This window comes from Hyperolius riggenbachi, chromosome 3 (assembly GCF_040937935.1).
Source record: "Hyperolius riggenbachi isolate aHypRig1 chromosome 3, aHypRig1.pri, whole genome shotgun sequence".
NCBI classification, from domain to species: Eukaryota; Metazoa; Chordata; class Amphibia; order Anura; family Hyperoliidae; genus Hyperolius; species Hyperolius riggenbachi.
The window spans coordinates 430,425,824-430,445,524 of record NC_090648.1 but is presented as its reverse complement, the minus strand read 5'-3'; the positions used below and the strand labels follow the sequence as shown (position 1 = coordinate 430,445,524).

General features: G+C 47.0%; 1 long non-coding RNA gene across 1 annotated transcript in view; it reads left to right on the top strand.

Annotated features, from left to right (window-relative positions):
• The window catches only part of LOC137564165 (uncharacterized), a 707,039-nt gene extending 688,500 nt beyond the window's left edge, over window positions 1–18,539 (top strand). The window contains exon 6 of the long non-coding RNA XR_011030540.1: window positions 17,417–18,539. This is a non-coding gene — a long non-coding RNA (uncharacterized lncRNA). The remainder of the gene's footprint in view (window positions 1–17,416) is intronic.
• The last annotated feature ends 1,162 nt before the right edge of the window (window positions 18,540–19,701 follow it).

Below are 19,701 nucleotides of genomic sequence, written 5' to 3'. Positions count from 1 at the left end.
ATCATAATCCTTCTGCCCAGCTTCGCTTTCCTCAGACAACTCCACAACTGCACCAACTTCAGGTGGTTCATCATCCCCCTCCTCACACGTTACGTCCATACTAAGTCAGACACTTAGCCACCTAACTCAGGCGTATGAGGTGGTGTACCTGCGCCTTCTTCTTGTTGTTGCAGTAGTGGCTGTGAAACAGTGATTTCACCACCACCACCAAATAACTCCTGCGAAGTGTCAAATGCAGTGGATGTGGTGCTTGTTGTAGCGCTGGTGGCTGCGGGAGATGAAGTGTTCTGTGTTAAATACTCAAGCACGTCCTCACAATTTTGGGAAGTGATGGCACGTGCCTTCTTCTGAGCACTGTACTTTGGGCCAGGTCCGCACGAAATCACAGCAACACCACCTCGCACAGACCTGCCAGTGCCAGGTGGCCTTCCTCTAGGTCTGCCTCTACCTGGTTTGTCCATTTTGTCCATCTCGGGGGGGGGGGGGGGGGGAAGCTAGGTATATGCAGTGAGGTGAGTTCACTGAACACAAAAGGTAGTTATATGCAGAGAGGTGAGTTCACTCAACCCAAAGGTAGTTATATATGTAGCGAGGTGAGTTCACTCAACACAAAGGTAGTTATATGCAGAGAGGTGAGTTCACTCAACACAAAGGTAGTTATATATGCAGTGAGGTGAGTTCACTCAACACAAAAGGTAGATATGCAGTGAGGTGAGTTCACTGAACACAAAAGGTAGTTATGTGCAGCGAGGTGGGTTCACTCAACACAAACGTAAGTGTATGCAGTGATGAGGTGGGTTAACTAAACACAACAGGTACTAGTAGTAGGTAAATGCAGTACTGGGTAGTACAATGTGCAGCTCCCTGTCACACACACAGGTAGACACTAAATGTGCTGCTGCTGCTTGGCTGCTGGCAGTGGGACACACACAGTATGAATTAGCAATGCTGTCTAAGCAACACAAGTGTCTCACACACACAGGTAGTCACTGAATGTGCTGCTGCTGCTGGTGGGCTGCTGGCAGTGGGACACGCAGTATGAATTAGCAATGCTGTCTAAGCAACACAAGTGTCTCACACACACAGGTAGTCACTGAATGTGCTGCTGCTGCTGGCAGTGGGGACACACATTATGCATTAGCAATGCTGTCTAAGCAACACAAGTGTCTCACACACACAGGTAGTCACTGAATGTGCTGCTGCTGCTGCTGGTGGGCTGCTGGCAGTGGGACACACAGTATGAATTAGCAATGCTGTCTAAGCAACACAAGTGTCTCACACACACACGTAGTCACTGAATGTGCTGCTGCCAGGGCCGGCGCTACCATAGAGGCAAAGGAGGCAGCTACCACCAGGGCCCCAGAGCTTGTAGGGGCCCCCAGTGGCAACAAGTGAAAAAAAACATTTTTCAAATCGACCTTATAGTTTTTGAGAAAATCGATTTTAAAGTTTGGAAGGAAAAAAATATACTTTTAAATGCGGTAAATGTCACCTTTAGTACCTAATGGTAGTGTAATTTTACATGTATCAAAAGAAAGAGCAATACATTTCCTGAGGGGGTTTCCAGGGGGTCCATACGCAGCCGCAGCGCTTTGGCCAGGGATCGCTATACAGCCGCAATATGGCTGTATGAAGATCCCTGGCATTTTTTTCCTATTTTCCCATTTTTTTTTTATGTTTAGTGTGGGAATTTTTAAAAAAAAAATTATGTGGGGTCCCCCCTCCTGAAACTTTTCAACCCCTTGTCCCCCATGCAGGCTGGGGTAGGCAGAATGTGGAGCTCCGACCGATTGGGGCTTCAAACCCTGACTATACCAGCTGAAAAAAAGGTCCCTTAATGCCAATTTTTGCTCCGGGGCCCCCAGGTTTATTTTGCACTGGGGCCCCATTGTTGCTTAAACCGGCCCTGGCTGCTGCTGCCGGTGGGCTGCTGGCAGTGGGACACACAGTATGAATTAGCAATGCTGTCTAAGCAACACAAGTGTCTCACACACACAGGTAGTCACTGAATGTCCTGCTGCTGCTGGTGGGCTGCTGGCAGTGGGACACACAGTATGAATTAGCAATGCTGTCTAAGCAACACAAGTGTCTCACACACACAGGTAGTCACTGAATGTGCTGCTGCTGCTGGTGGGCTGCTGGCAGTGGGACACACAGTATGAATTAGCAATGCTGTCTAAGCAACACATGTGTCTTACACACACAGGTAGTCACTGAATGTGCTGCTGCTGCTGGTGGGCTGCTGGCAGTGGGACACACAGTATGAATTAGCAATGCTGTCTAAGCAACACAAGTGTCTCACACACACAGGTAGTCACTGAATGTGCTGCTGCTGCTGGTGGGCTGCTGGCTGTGGGACACACAGTATGAATTAGCAATGCTGTCTAAGCAACACAAGTGTCAGTTTCAAACACAGGAAAAAAAATGATCACACGAGCAGGATTATCTCTGAAAAGAGCTGTTCTGGGGCGCTATTATAGCAATAAGATTCAGCTAGGAGCAAGCTAAGAAGGCAAGAGCCTGACTAATCTGTCCCTAGGAGAACAAGTCTGCAGCAGCTGTCCCTAGTCTGTCTCTAGAAGGCACACGAATGAGGCTAATGGCCGCCGGAGCCTGCCTTATATAAGGGGGGGGGGGGGCTCCAGGGCTTAGTATAGCCGGATTGTCTACAATGTGCCTGCTGACTGTGATGCAGAGGGTCAAAGTTTACCCTCATAAAGCATTATGGGGCGAATCGAACTTCCGGCGAACCGTTCGGCCCACCTCTAATGGCCACCTTAAAGGACATCCAAGGTGAAAATAAACGAATGAAATAAACAATTGTATTTATCCTCATTCTGCTAAAAATGACTTTTTAAGATATTCCACATTTATTTTATATTCCACATTTATTTTACATTTTCTGCTAGGAAAGTGTTTTATACATAGCTTCCAACTGTCCCTCTTTCGGAGGGACAGTCCCTTTTTGGGAGCCCTGTCCCTCTGTCCCTCTTTCCCCCTCATTTGTCCCTCTTTCTATATAAATATATATATTTCTATACTAAAAAATGTGTTTGACTCTAAACTTTATTTCCATCCTTCAAATTGATGTATTACTAATTTTAAAATGTTACTATGAAGGAAAATGAACCAGGATAGAAAGGACCAGTGTGGTTTGAATTATAAAACAACCTATTTTTCTTATTAAATCTTTATGGTATGCACGACTAGAGGCGTGGTGGGGCGTGATCAGGGGTGTGGCGGGGGCGTGGTATGTTTTATAGTTGAAATTTCTTATCAGTGAGCACCGGCGTAACTACCGGGGATGCAACCCCATCAGCCGCAGGGGGGTCCGGAGCCCCTCTGGGGCCCGCTCACCGTGTTCAGGGGGGGCGATGCCTCCCCACCAATTGTGCGACCCCCTCAGCCAGGTGTGGAACTGGCCGTGGCGTCTAGTAGACGCCGCGCCAGTTAATTCCCCGCAGCCCGCAGTCTCCCGGGAGGCAGAGCAGGGCTACAGAAAGATGGCTGCCGAAGCCCTGCACTGGAGACTATGGGCCTGATTCACAAAGCTTTGCTAACAGTTAGCACGCTGGTGAAAAGCCCTTTATCATGCCTAAACTCAGTATAGGCATGATAAGTTTAGGTGTGATAAGTTTAGGTGTGATAAGTTTAGGCATGTTAAGTTTAGGTGTGATAAGTTTAGGCATGATAAGTTTAAGCACCAACTGGGTTAGCGCCGCAGTGCACAGCTGATCAAAAGTTTTGCGCTAGCAAAGTCTGGTGCACTTCGCATAGATTTTAATGGCGCTGCTTTGCATGCAGGACTTTGCGTGCGATCTAAACTTATCTAAACTTATCATGCCTAAACTTATCACGCCTAAACTGACTTTTCACCAGCATGTTGCAATGGTTATCATGCCTAAAGTTTTTAACTGGGTTAGCACCGCTTTGTGAATCGAGCCCTTTGTGTCCCCGGTACAGGGCTTTGGGTGCCATCTTCCAGTAGCCCTGCTCTCTGCCTGTCAGCGCAGGAGATATGCTGCTGGAGGACCGTCGGGGCAGCTGCGTGCAAGAGGCCGGCAGGTAAAAGACTTCTGCCAGGTGAGTGAATTGTTTTTTTTTACAGGTCTTTTTTTTGGTGACTGCTGCCCACATAACGATTTTCAGGTGAATGCTGCCCACATAGCGACTTTCAGGTGGATGCTGCCCACATAGCGACTTTCAGGTGAATGCTGCCCACATAACGATTTTCAGGTGCCTGCTGCCCACATAACGATTTTCAGGTGAATGCTGCCCACATAACGATTTTCAGGTGAATGCTGCCCACATAACGATTTTCAGGTGAATGCTGCCCACATAGCGACTTTCAGGTGATTGCTGCCCACATAACGATTTTCAGGTGACTGCTGCCCACATAACGATTTTCAGGTGAATGCTGCCCACGTTACGATTTTCAGGTGAATGCTGCCCACATAGCGACTTTCAGGTGAATGCTGCCCACATAACGACTTTCAGGTGAATGCTGCCCACATAACAATTTTCAGGTGAATGCTGCCCACATAGCGACTTTCAGGTGAATGCTGCCCACATAGCGACTTTCAGGTGAATGCTGCCCACATAACGATTTTCAGGTGAATGCTGCCCACATAGCGACTTTCAGGTGAATGCTGCCCACATAACGATTTTCAGGTGAATGCTGCCCACATAGCGACTTTCAGGTGAATGCTGCCCACATAACGATTTTCAGGTGACTGCTGCCTACATAACGATTTTCAGGTGAATGCTGCCCACGGTATGATTTTCAGGTGAATGCTGCCCACATAGCGACTTTCAGGTGAATGCTGCCCACATAACGACTTTCAGGTGAATGCTGCCCACATAACGACTTTCAGGTGAATGCTGCCCACATAACGATTTTCAGGTGAATGCTGCCCTCATAACAACTTTCAGGTGAATGCTGCCCACATAACGACTTTCAGGTGAATGCTGCCCACATAACGATTTTCAGGTGATTGCTGCCCATGTTACGATTTTCTGGTGACTGCTGCCCACTTTACAATTATTTTCAGGTGACTGCTGCCCACGTTACGATAATTTTATGGTGAAATGCTGCCCACTTTACGATTCATTTCTGGTGAAACATTGCTGCATTACGATTATTTTATGGTGAAACGCTGCCCCATTACAATTATTTTATAGTGAAGCGCTGTCCCTTTACTATTATTTGGCACCTATGGGGGGGAGGCCCCATCCAAATTTTCGCAGGGGGGCACAGTGATTTCAAGTTACGCCCCTGTCAGTGAGGGTCAGACTGTAGTCTAACCCAGTCCTGACTCAAACATCAGGTATGTAAGTGGCAGTTCCTGTCTAACACTTTCAGGCAGAGAAAGAAAAAAAAGAACACAGCATAGTTATTTGTGTGCTAGGCACTGTACATACACATGCCTATCTCATCATGTCACATGTCACCTCGGGTATCCTTTAAAGTGTACTTAAAGGGACTCCGAGCAGTGCAGAAACTATGGAAAGATGCATATCATTTTAAAGCTCTCTTTCTCCTCTTTCCAATGATATATAAATCACCGCCCTACGCCTTTTAGTTTTCGCTATTTTCGCGATTGAAATTGCCGCGGCCACGATTTCAATCGCGAAAATAAAGAAAACTAAAAGGCGTAGAGTGAAGATTTAGGTGTCGCCAGAAAGAGGAGAAAGAGAGCTTTAAAATGATATCCATCAAGCCATAGTTATATTGTATTACACAGGACGACACTTTCCCGGGTGTCAGCAGCTCCATTCAGCAGAAAAAGTCGGCCTGTGTAATACAATGTAACTATGGAAAGATGGATATCATTTTAAAGCTCTCTTTCTCCTCTTTCTGGCGACACCTAAATCGTTGCCGTACGCCTTTTAGTTTTCTTTATTTTCGCGATTGAAATCGTGGCCGCGGCAATTTCAATCGCAAAAATAGCGAAAACTAAAAGGCGTAGGGCGGTGATTTATATATCATTGGAAAGAGGAGAAAGAGAGCTTTAAAATGATATGCATCTTTCCATAGTTTCTGCACTGCTCGGAGTCCCTTTAAGAGCTGCTGTGTGTGTTTTTATACTTACCTAAGGTTTCCTCCAGCCCCATTAGGTGCGTTGGGTCCCTTGTCAGCCTCTCCGTCCGCTTCGTTCTTTTGTAAATCCCCCTGTTAATCTAGCCAGTCGTGCACGAATCTCCACTGTGTCTGGGAGCCTTCTGTGCAGCGGCGTATCTAGAGAGGTGCAGGCATGGCTTGTGCCAGGGGTGCCATAGCGCCATGCTTGCCCCTGTGCTGTGCCGTCATGCCTGCTCCTGTGCCTCACAATCACTCAGACTTCAGATCAGATTAATTATGTTATCTGGGGAACATGGCTACCTAATTTACATAGTTACATAGTTATTTAGGTTGAAAAAAGACATACATCCATCGAGTTCAACCAGAGAACAAAGTACAACACTAGCCTGCTCCCTCACATATCCCTGTTGATCCAGAGGAAGGCGAAAACCCTTACAAGGCATGATCCAATTAGCCCCAAAAGGGAAAAAATACCAATCAGATAATATCCCTGGATCAACATCATTGGGCATCACCTAGTAATTGTAGTAGCCATGGATGTCTTTCAACACAAGGAAAGCACCCAAGCCCAAGCCCCCTTTATATGCAGGTATAGAATTTGCCATCTTTCCTGTAATGTGGTGTCCAGAACTGAATTCCATATTCCAGCTGTGGCCTTACTAGAGAGTTAAACAGGGGCAATATTATGCTAGCATCTCGAGTTTTTATTTCCCTTTTAATGCATCCCAAAATTTTACTAGCTTTAGCTGCAGCGGCTTGGCATTGAATACGATTGTCGATGAGTACTCCTAAGTCTTTCTCCAAGTTTGATGTCCCCCAACTGTATCCCATTTATTTTATATGGTGCTAGACCATTGGTACCACCAAAATGCATGACTTCACATTTTTCAACATTGAAAACAATTTATGTATATAGAGCGCACTTGGCTATTTTATTACCTTATCTTGATGCACCGGCTATTTAATTTGTTTATCATGATGCTGTAATGGTGAAGGGAAAGGTTAGTGCTAGGAGTGGAGAAGAGGAGGTTAGTGTTAGAAGCCAAGAGGGGGAAGGTTAGGATTGGAGTGGGACGTTAGTATTAGGTGTTAAAAAAGGGGAAAGTTAGTAGAGACTAGAGAGTAGAAAGGCGAATAAGAAGAAATATTTCCAAAAAAAGTAAGTTTGGCAATATCTCGAGCCACAAAACACTGGCAACCATAATAAATGTAGGCGAGAAAGGATGCTGTATTTAGAGGGGAAGGGGGCTCTGACTGGGGTTGGGGGATTAATTTTAGTGTTTGCTCTAGGTCCTATGCAATCTAGATATGCCCCTGCTTCAGCACCTGCACAGCACTACTGCCCAGGTGCAGAACGCATGCGCAGAAGAGCACGGCCTGACAACTTCCCGGGGGGATTTACAAGGAAGCCCCAGGTAAGTATAAATACAACCACAGGGCCCATCTCAGGTTCATTTTAACGCAGTAGTACTGCGCAAGTGCAGAACGCTCCCAGGGACAGGAGCGTGGCGGGGAAGAGCGCCTGGCCGGGCTGCGCATGCACGACGAAGCGCGACTTTGACAGGCTTTTGGACAGTATTGCGTGGGAGCGAGGGACTGAGCAGCCTCAGGTCAGTAAAATATTAGAAGATGGAGAGCCTGCATATTGCTGTGGTTTTGCGCATAGTGCAATCAATGTTGTCACTAACAAACGCCATCACCTGGCGAAAGGCAAACTGGAGGATCGCTCTTGACCTTCCTGGGTAATAGTGCATTGCTTGTTTTGATGGGTTTCCAGATGAGATAAGTGTCGTCTGTAGGAAGCGGAAGGAATGCTCACCTTTATGAACAATACACGTGTTTAATTCTTCGTTTTATGGGGTCAGGTTTAATGTTTCACGCGACCATCTCTGTCATAACATCTCAGCTCCGCTACTCCGGAAGCTTTACTTTAAGTAGAGCGCATGCTTTGTATTAGTCGTTAATGCTTCAGATAGAAGAGAGGTTTCCATTAAGGCTGGCATGTTTCCCCTGCCGCAAATACCAGTGCATAGCTGGGCAGGACAGAGTTCCGTACGGTGTTGTGTTGCGTGACAACTGACAAGGAGAGGGTTTTGTCTTTGTTTTTTCCCCGGACACACTAAAATTTCTATGCCAATCCCTGGAACATTTTTAAGGTCAGGTGAAGTGGGAAAGATATGGACGCTGCCATCGCTGACTTTGTGCCCAGTTGTTGTGCGAATCCCCTGACGGTAATAAGTTTGGAGTCCCAGATCTGGATGAAGACTGCACATCAGGGGGTTGATTCACAAAGGTTACTTATTTCTCACCTTAACTGTAAGGAGTGTTAATGCATGCGATAAACAAATAAGGAGAGATAATTCATGAGGTAAATAGATAAGGAGAGCTAAACCATGAGTTATGTCAAATAAAGAAAGCTAAACCATTAGTTGTGTTAACCTTCCTGGCGGTAAGCCCGAGCTGAGCTCGGGCTATGCCGCGCAGGAGGATTTCTCAGGCAGCAGCGATTTGCATTCTTTTTTTTTGCAACACGCAGCTAGCACTTTGCTAGCTGCGTGTGCATTCTGATCGCCGCCGCTCCGCGCTGATTCGCCGCTGATCGCCGCGCCGCCCCCCCCCCCCCAGACCCCGTGCGCTGCCTGGCCAATCAGTGCCAGGCAGCGCTGAGGGGTGGATCGGGACTCCCTTAGACGTCACAACGTCCATGACGTCGGTGACGTAATCCCGCCCCGCCACCATGGTGACGGGGGAAGCCCTTCAGGAAATCCCGTTCTTTGAACGGGATTTCCGGATCAAAGATCGCCGGAGGCGATCGAAGCGGGCAGGGGGATACCGCTGTACTGCGGCTATCAAGTAGCGAGCCCTAGGCAACCCCTGAGTTGTGTCAAATAAGGAGAGGTAAACCATGATGTGAGTTAGATAAGGAGAGATAAACCATGAGTTACAGTGGGATGTGAAAGTTTGGGCAACCTTGTTAATAGTCATGATTTTTCTGTATAAATCGTCCCATTGTCCTCCTGTCACCCCCACTCCTGCTGTCTCTCCCATGGTCCTCATGTCTCCTCCTGTCCCTTCTGTCTCCCCCATGTTTCTCCTGTCACTTTCATGTCGCCCCTATGATCCACTTGTCACCCCACTATGTCTTCTCCTTTATCTCCCCATGGTCCTCCTGTCCCCCGCATGTGTCAACGGCTCCCCACTCCCCTTGTGTTGTGTGCCCCCCCCCCCCCGGGTGTTTATCGGCAGCTGCTTACCTCATCCATCATGCCCGCGTGGACTGCAGACCTCCGTCTTCTGTGTGCGGCTTCCTCTAGTGCCGGCTTCTACGCGTCATTCCAGGGCGTACTTGTTCCTCTGCATGAATGCCTTGGCGGATTTTGAGCAGTGTTTAGGAGCATTGTCTTGTTGAAAGATCCAGCCCCGGCGCAGCTTCAGCTTTGTCACTGATTCCTGGACATTGGTCTCCAGAATCTACTGATACTGAGTGCAATCCATGCGTCCTTCAACTTTGACTAGATACCCAGTCTCTGCACTGGCCACACAGCTCCACAGCATGATGGAACCACCACCATATTTTACTGTAGGTAGCAGGGGTTTTTCTTGGAATGCTGTGTTCTTTTTCCTCCATGCATAATGCCCCTTGTTATGCCCAAATAACTCAATTTTAGTTTCCAAAATGAAGCTGGCTTGTCCAAATGTGCTTTAGCATACCTCAAGCGGCTCTGTTTGTGCTGTGGGCAGAGAAAAGGCTTCCAATGCATCACTCTCACATACAGCATCTCCTTGTGTAAAGTGCACCAAATAGTTGAACGATGCACAGTGACTCCATCTGCAGCAATATTATGTTGTAGATATTTGGTGCTGGTCTGTGGGTTGACTCTGACTGTTTTCACCATTCGTCGCTTCTGTCTATCCGAGATTTTTCTTGGTCTGCCACTTCAAGCCTTAACTTGAACTGAGCCTGTGGTCTTTCATTTCCTCAATATGTTCCTAACTGTGGAAACAAACAGCTGAAATCTCTAAGACAGCTTTCTGTATCCTTCCCCTAAACCATGATGGTGAATAATCTTTGTCTTCAGGTCATTTGAGAGTTGTTTTAAGACCCCCTTTTTGTTGTTTTAAGACCCCCCCCCCCCTATTTTTTGTCACAAGCGGAAAATGACACTTTGTGAAAAAAAAACAATAAAAATCAATTTCCGCTAACTTGTGACAAAAAATAAAATCTTCTATGAACTCGCCATACTCTAAACGGAATAGCTTGGGGTGTCTTCTTTCTATAATGGGGTCATTTGTGGTGTTCCTATACTGCCCTGGCATTTTAGGGGCCCTAAACCGTGAGGAGTAGTCTTGAAACCAAATGTCTCAAAATGACCTGTGAAATCCTAAAGGTACTCATTAGACTTTGGGCCCCTTAGCGCAGTTATTGTGCAAAAAAGTGCCACACATGTGGTATCGCCGTACTCAGGAGAAGTAGTATAATGTGTTTTGTGGTGTATTTTTACATATACCCATGCTGGGTGGGAGAAATAAATCTGTAAATGACAATTTTTTGATTTTTTTACACACAATTGTCCATTTACAGAGATATTTCTCCCACCCAGCATGGGTATGTGTAAAAATACACCGCAAAACACATTATACTACTTCTCCTGAGTAATGGCGATACCACATGTGGCACTTTTTTGCACCCTAACTGTGCTAAGGGGCCCAAAGTCCAATGAGTACCTTTATGATTTCACAGGTCATTTTGAGAAATTTGGTTTCAAGACTACTCCTCACGGTTTAGGTCCCCTAAAATGCCAGGACAGTATAGGAACCCCACAAATGACTCCATTTTAGAAAGAAGACACCCCAAGGTATTCAGTTAGGAGTATGGTGAGTTCATAGAAGATTTTATTTTTTGTCACAAGTGATTGATAGGTGATCAGTAGGTGATTACAAGCGAGAATATATGCAAGCAATGCACTGGCAAGTTGATCAGAGCGGGTCTGGGGGGCTATTTGAGGGTGTGGGCGGGTGATTGGGTGCCTGCAAGTGGCAGATTTGGGTATAATCTGATGGGTAGCAGTGACAGGTGGTGATAGGGTGTGATTGATGGGTGATTGATGGGTAATTAGTGGGTGTTTAGAGGAGAGAACAGATGTAAACAATGCACTTGGGAGGTGATCTGACGGCAGGTCTGCGGGTGATCTGAAAGTGTGGGTGGGTGATCAGACGCCCGCAAGGGGCAGGTTAGGGTCTGATCTGATGTGTAGCAGTGACAGGGGGTGACTGACAGGTGATTGACAGGTGATTATAGGGGAGGATAGATGTATACAGTACACAGGAGGGGGGGGTCTGGGGAGAATCTGAGGGTGTGGGGGGGTGATCAGGAGCCCCCAGGGGGCAGTTAAGGGCTTAATCTAAAAAATAGCGTTGACAGATAGTGACAGGGAGTGATTGATGGGTGATTAGGGGGGTGATTGGGTGCAAACAGATGTCTGAGGGGGTGGGCAGGGGGGGTCTGAGGGGTGCTGTTGGCAATCAGAGGGCAGGGGGGGGCAGATCAGTGTGTTTGGTGCAGACTAGGGTGGCTGCAGCCTGCCCTGGTGGTCCCTCGATCACTGGGACCACCAGGGCAGGAGGCAGCCTGTATAATACGCTTTGTATACATTACAAAGCTTATTATACGCTTTCATTGCGGCAGATCGGTGGTTAACAACCCGCCGGCGCTTCTGAACGGCCGGCGGGTTGACGTCGCGGGTGGGCGGAGCCTATTGCCGGCGGATGCGCGCGCATCACTGTGCGCGATCCCCGGCCCGGAAGAGACCCAGGACCCGACGCCAATGTGCGTTACGTGGTCCTGGGCATGCCACTTTGCCGCCGCCAATATACAGTGGGCGGTCGGCAAGTGGTTGAAAACACACCCCATTGACTTGCATTAAAATCACAATAAAAATCGCAGCTAAATTGCAGAGATCGCGATATTTCAATAAATCACAATCACGCTATTTTTGCTGCAATTTTTCTCAGCAAGTTTAATTCAGGTCAGTGGGAGGATGTTTTTAAAAACTGAAACAGTTTTAAAAAAAAACAGACCGCTTGAGATAAGGTTTTACTGCAGAAAAGTTCAAAGGGTCATTGGTTCTGCTCTGTTGCTGTTTTACAGTATAAAATACAAAGGGCCTTATTCACAAAGCTTTTCTGTTAAATTATCTCATCTTACATATTTAAGATGCGTACACACACTACGGCCGCCAGACTCTCTTTAACCACTTCACCACTGAGGGGTTTTACCCCCTGAGCACCAGAGCAATTTTTCCCTTTAGCGCTCCTTCCATTCATTCGTCTATAACTTTATCATTACTTATCACAATGAAATGAACTATATCTTGTTTTTTCCGCCACCAATTAGGCTTTCTTTAGGTGGGACATTATGCCAAGAATTATTTTATTCTAAATGTGTTTTAATGGGAAAATAGGAAAAATGTGGGAAAAAATTAATTATTTTTCAGTTTTCGGCCATTATAGTTTTTAAATAATGCATGCTACTGTAATTAAAACCCAAGAAATGTATTTGCCCTTTTGTCCCGGTTATAAAACCGTTTAAATTATGTCCCTATCACAATGTTTGGCGCCAATATTTTATTTGGAAATAAAGGTGCATTTTTTCAGTTTTGCGTCCATCCCTAATTACAAGCCCATAGTTTATAAAGTAACAGTGTTGTACCCTCCTGACATAAATATTTAAAAAGTTCAGTCCCTAAGGTAACTATTTATGTTGTTTTTTTAATTGAGCATTTTGTAATTTTTTTAATTACAAAAAAAAAAAATGGGGAGTGTGGGAGGTAATGAGTTAATTTTTTGTGTATAACTAATTTATTTGTATGTGAAAAATGTTTAGGGTGTAGTTTTACTATTTGGCCACAAGATAGCAACAGTAACTTTTTGTTTAATGCGACCTCCAAGCGTCCTTCCGGACGCTTGGAGGAAGTAGTAGGAGGCTGGGTAAGTTTTTTTTTTTTTTCACAATGATCGCGCTGCTTAGCGGAAAAGCAGTGGATCATTGCAGGGCTTAGATCAACGAACGGGAATGGATTTTCCCGTTCATTGATCTCGAGCGGTGTGTTTACCCGTGGGAGTGCGCGCTAGAGCCAGCGGGAGCGCGGGCAGCGGCGGGAGCGCGGAAAGTATAGATTTCTCCGTCCCTGGGGGTTAAAGGATGGAATGAATGAATTATCTCTCCTTATATGTTTATCTCCTGCATTAGCATTCCTTACAGTTAAGGTGAAAATAAGTAATCTTTGTGAATCAACCCCAAAACGCGAGTTCTAGACTGCAACTGTGACAGTATGATGCAATGTTATAAATAAAGCTATATAACTGGAAATACAAATATGAGACTCTTCTCTTTGCTACTAAAAGAATGCTGGAAAAACTTGGACCAAGTGTTTGTTCTGGTGTGCGGCGATAATAGCATGCGATATTTTAACAACCGATGAACGTGACGGCCTTCCCCCCGGCCGCTGTCCCTCAAAATGTAAATGTGCATTCAAATCTCACCTGCTCCAGCTGCCACGCCAGTCCTGTTACTCCCGGTCTCGTCTGCTGCTTCTTCCTGACGCATGTGTGTGGCAAGTGGTGGCTGCGTGCAGCAACAGCGCTCATGGGGAAGCAGTGGAGGAAACCGGGAGCAGCTGTACAGTCCAGGTGAGATGTGAATGCACAGGCACCAGGGGGGCACATTAACATTTGAGGGAACAGAAGCCAGGTCGTGGAGGCAGTGTCACGGGGCTGATTCCTGAGAAATTTCATTGGCTTTCGGTATATGGGCAACCAACAGATCTAGGTCGATCTGCCATACATTGCTAGATGTATTTATTTATTTACTGTATTTATAAAGCGCCAACATATTATGCAGCGTTGTATTGGAACCTTCATAATGTTTTATATTCCTTTTTTTTTTTTACCGTGTTTGATGTTTTAAAGCAGTGCTGTCCAACTTCATGGGCATGGAGGGCCATTTTTTTTCAGACCCCATGGCGGAGGGTCGAAGGTTCTTGCTAGAGCCGCAGACCTATTCCCCCCCCCAGAAAAAATTGCAATTAAAGGGCAATTAGATTGGCAGCACTTTTCACAAAATGCAATTTAAAATAATGGTGAAGTTGTGTGGTGCGCGTAGCGCGCCAGAAAACACGAGGGTTCCGTTGTGCGCCGAAAAATAGGTGTGGCCATGGACCAGAATGCGGGTGTGGCCACGGGTGGAGACAAATTTACATGAACTTAGCAATGTGGGACATTAGATTAGGACAGTGGTGGTGAACCTTTTGGAGGCCGAGTGCCCGAACTGCAACCCAAAAGTCACTTATCTATCGCAAAGTGGCAACAGCAATTTAAACTACATACAAACGTTTTAACTCATACATGAACATTATGGAAAATCCAGGTTGAAAATAAACTGTGAAGATAAACAATTTCATCCATCCTACTACTGAAAAATGTGTGTTTTTTTTTAGAACCTCCCAGTTTTATTTTCCATTTTAAAAAGCTAAAAAAGTAGGTTTAATGCTATTGTCTCATGATGACGATTCAGCTTTTCCATAGTCTCACAGTTCTCAATCATGTGACCCCCAACAAGACAAATTCAGCAATCATGAGGCCCCCAACAAATCATGAGGCCCCCAACAAGACAAATTTAGCAATCATGAGGCCCCCAACAAGACACATTCAGCAATCATGATGCCCCCAACAAGACAAATTTAGCAATCATGAGGCCCCCAAAAAATCTTGAGGCCCCCAACAAGACACATTCAGCAATCTTGAGGCCCCCAACAAGACAAATTCAGCAATCGTGATGCCCCCAACAAATCATGAGGCCCCCAACAAGACAAATTCAGCAATCATGAGGCCCCCAACACGACAAATTCAGCAGTCATGAGGCACATAAATAGACAGCATTTCACATAAATAAGCAGAATGCCCCTTTAATATGGTAGACACCTCTCACCTGGCTTCTAAATTCTCCTCTACTGGCTGCTGTACCTGGCAATAGTGTTTTGGGCCAGATTGGGGATGATGTGTGGGCTGAAATGCCAGGTGACAGGTGTCCCCCCAGTTAGTTAGTGACATGTGTGTCCCCCCATCTAGATAGTGACAGGTGTCCCCCCCCCCCCCCCAGTTAGATAGTGACAGGAGCCATCCAGTTAGATAGTGACAGGAGCCCCCCCAGCTAGATAGTGACAGGTGCCCCCCCAGCTAGATAGTGACAGGTGCCCCCCACTAAGATAGTGACAGGAGCCCCCCCCCAGCTAGATAGTGACAGGTGCCCCCCACTTAGATAGTGACAGGAGCCCCCCCAGCTAGATAGTGACAGGTGTCCCCCCAGCTAGATAGACGACAGGTGCCCCCCCAGCTAGATAGTGACAGGTGCCCTCCTAGTTAGATAATGACAGGAGCCCCCCCAGCTAGATAGTAACAGGTGTCCCCCCATCTAGATAGTGACAGGTGCCCCCCCCCAGCTAGATAGTGACAGGTGCCCCCCCAGCTAGATAGTGACAGGAGCCCCCCCAGTTAGATAGTGACAGGAGCCCCCCCCCAGTTAGATAGTGACAGGTGCCCCCCCAGTTAGATAGTGACAGGTGCCCCCCACTTAGATAGTGACAGGAGCCCCCCCCCAGCTAGATAGTGACAGGTGTCCCCCCAGCTAGATAGATGACAGGTGCCCCCCCAGCTAGATAGTGACAGGTGCCCCCCTAGTTAGATAGTGACAGGAGCCCCCCCAGTTAGTGACAGAAGCCCCCCCAGTTAGTGACAGGAGCCCCCCCCCAGTTAGATAGTGACAGGAGCCCCCCCAGCTAGATAGTGACAGGTGCCCCCCAGTTAGATAGTGACAGGTGCCCCCCCAGCTAGATAGTGACACGTGTCCCCCCAGCTAGATAGACGACAGGTGCCCCCCCCAGCTAGATAGTGACAGGTGCCCCCCTAGTTAGATAGTGACAGGAGCCCCCCCAGTTAGATAGTGACAGGAAGCCCCCCCCCAGTTAGATAGTGACAGGAGCCCCCCCAGCTAGATAGTGACAGGTGCCCCCCTAGTTAGATAGTGACAGGAGCCCCCCCAGTTAGTGACAGGAAGCCCCCCCCCCAGTTAGATAGTGACAGGAGTCCCCCCAGCTAGATAGTGACAGGTGCCCCCCCAGTTAGATAGTGACAGGTGCCCCCCGCTTAGATAGTGACAGGAGCCCCCCAGCTAGATAGTGACAGGTTCCCCCCCAGTTAGATAGTGACAGGTGCCCCCCACTTAGATAGTGACAGGAGCCCCCCCCCCAGCTAGATAGTGACAGGTGCCCCCACCAGTAGCGAGCCCGTTACCTCTCTCTCCTGTGTCCCCGCTGCCGCTGTTGTTGCCCCACAGCTCAGACCTCACAGATCGCGGCGACTGAAGCAAGCACAGCGCGCGCATGACACCTGCGCAGCAGAACGTCACATGCGGAAGTGACTAATGATTCACTTCCGCATGTGACGTACTCCGTGCGGGTACCATGCATACTCTGTTTACCTCAGTCGCCGCGATCTGTGAGGTCTGAGCTGTGGGGCAGCGGGGACACAGGAGAGGCCACACAAGAGGGAGCAGGCATGGCGCCCATAGCGCAAGCCATGCCTGCATCCCAGGGAGACGAGCGGGCCGCAGCAGGTGGCCTGGCGGGCCGCCAGTTGGACAGCACTGTTTTAAAGCAAAAATGTCATTTTGAGTATAATCCCACCTTATAGGGACCCTGAGTAGTGCCTGATAATCAAAATCGGGACTTACTTGAGTCCTCCTCCAGTCCCCCATAGCCTGCGAGGTCCCCCGACATCGCCCTGAACTCTTCCGTGGTCTCACTGTCAGGTCCGGTACTCCGGCAACTCCCAAGCAAGTCACCTGTGCATGCTCCCAAAGCGCGTGTGCCACGTCATCACGCCAGACGGCGTCAGCCTCTTGCACATGCAGTGTTTAGAGAACCGTGCATGTACAGGAGGTTGACGGCGCCTGGCGTGATGATGCGGTGAGTGCACTTTGGGAGAGTACACAGGCTTGCTTGGAAGTCACCGCTTTACCGGCCCGGACAGCAGGACCACGGAAAAGGCCAAGAAGATCCTGGCTACGGGGGCCTAGAGGAAGCCTCAGTTAACTCCTGATTTTTATTTTCAGGGTCCCTTTAAGATCTTTAATAAAATGGTCAGATTATAGCAAAGAATTCTGGGAGTTGTAGTTCCCTGTTGTCTAGAGGTTACCATAACCACAAGCTTAGAACATGGCAGGGAGTAAACTGGAAGAGAACATAAGAGAATGTTCTGAATATGTTAATCTGTATTTAGAGAGGAAGAGACAGGATTTCAGATGACGAGAGATCAGCCATGTTGCAGGAGACAGCAGACACAGAACTGTAGCTGTACTGCACTCTACACGATGCCCCGAGGGGAAACTCTGCCGCTCTATCTGAGGCGGAGGCGGCTGCTGACCACGTACCACAAGTGGTTATACAGAAGCGAGGCAAAAATCCACAAGTATCTGCTCTGCTCGCCGGAGTCTGAGAAAACCAAACACATTGCGACCGCAGCCAACGCCACCAGCTAAGTGTGTGCGCTGGCCAAACGTCTGGGCCTGAGCTACGAAATGTCACAGCCTACCAGATTCCATGTTTTATTGAAAGGAGAAGCATGATTGGTTGATGGCTACACAGATACTCCGATCTTCAGAAAGGAGTTCCACAAAGTATTTCGGGAACAGTCATCGTCAGAAGCAGATGTGCGAAAAGAGTCCATTTGTAAAACCGGCCCTAATCTGTGTAATCTATGTGCAGTCATAAGAGGTGTTTTACAGCAAGGGGCACCCATATTGTAATCTTCACTGCATACTCAGTACTATTAATTCAGTGTTTGGCAGATGCACATTTTATCTCTTGGAGAAATCACTGCACTTGGGTATTAGAGTGACTTGTGATAGTTCTTAACATGGAACTTTAACCCTGGATTGAACGTCGTCCAAATCAGTTGCTGAAACCCCCTTTCACACAAGAAATCTTAACCTTTTCTCTAATAGATCATCAGGGAAATCTGTCTGGCTGATATTGTGTTGAAACCCCTCCTACAGTGTGATGTCAAGGCCACGGTCTTGACAGTTTGCTTTCTGTAAATTAGTTGCATTGTGGAAAATAACAGCTGTTTCCAGCTGCCAAGAAAGCAGTATATCCCTCAGTGCATAGAATTCTCAGTAAACAAACATTTAGCAGAGATCACCTGGCAGGACTAAATATGTCACCACCTGTGATAAATTTAGATTTATTGCATATACCCCATGATTGCTGATGGCAGCATCCAGTGTGTTGGAAGGTCCATTTGCAGCTGAATAAAAGTAGTAGGGCATCCTTTTGCCACCCTTAACTACTAGCAGCAGTGTATGTACGCCTCCAGAGACTTTTATCTAAAGTCCCAGGGGCCTAGATGCTCATCTCTTTGTTTCTGTGCATGTTTCTGTGCATGCCCCCGTCAGCACCTGTTAGAACACTGATTGGTGAGTGGGAACATGTTCCCAAAAAACAGGGTGAGGGTTTTTAGGCCCGTAAGTAATAATCAGATATTATAAAACATAACTTTTAATTACAATCTTGATTGGTTGACAGGTATAGCAAACAAAACGTCCATATTATGTGGCAAATGGACTTTTATTGTATTTTTATGCCTGTTACCAATCAAGATGACAAAAGTTAGGTTTTATAGTACCTGATTATTATTTATGGGCCTGAAAAACTTCACAGTTCTTTTTTAGTTTACTTGTATTTATGCTATTTCACTGAGGGGTGGCCAGCTCACTACTTGAAATCATTATATATACACCATGTATTCCCAAAGCCAATGAAAGTGCCTGATTCATAATTAATCACTGCTGCAACCAATAGCAGTGATCATTCATTAAAAATCTGTAATAACATACAAACTTTCACTTTCCTGTTTACTTAGAACACTGGATCACAGCATTCTGAGCTGACAGGAGACATCCAGTGGATGCATTTAATATTGCGTTGCAAACAAATTCTATACCTATAAATAAAAATCCCATTAACAGTGCCATGGAAAGTTGAGAAGGAAGTCATACGTTACCTGACATCACTGAGTGAGGAAGAGCAATCTTCCCATATTGCACAGTAGTCCAGCACGGCCGTACAACACACAACAAACAGCAATTTGCGGTGCGTTACACAGTGAGTTTGGTGTGTCAGTGTGAAGCAGTACTCTAATTACACTCCCTGATTGATGTATACACATGCAAGATGTTTGAAAGCACGTTAGGCCTGCAATTTAGCATTCAATGTGATTTCTGCCCTTAAAACGCTGCTTTGCGTCACATCCAGATTTTTCCCCGGGACTTTTGGCATGTATCCCACTCCGCCTTGCCCCCTCCAGGTGTTAGACCCCTTGAAACATCTTTTCCATCACTTTTGTGACCAGCATAATTTTTTCTATTTTTCAAAGTTCGCCTCCCCATTGAAGTCTATTGCGGTTCGCGAACTTTTCCGCGAACCGAACCTTCCGCGGAAGTTCGCGAACCTAAAATCAGAGGTTCGGCCCATCTCTACCTATGAGACGAGCTCAGCTACCTATGA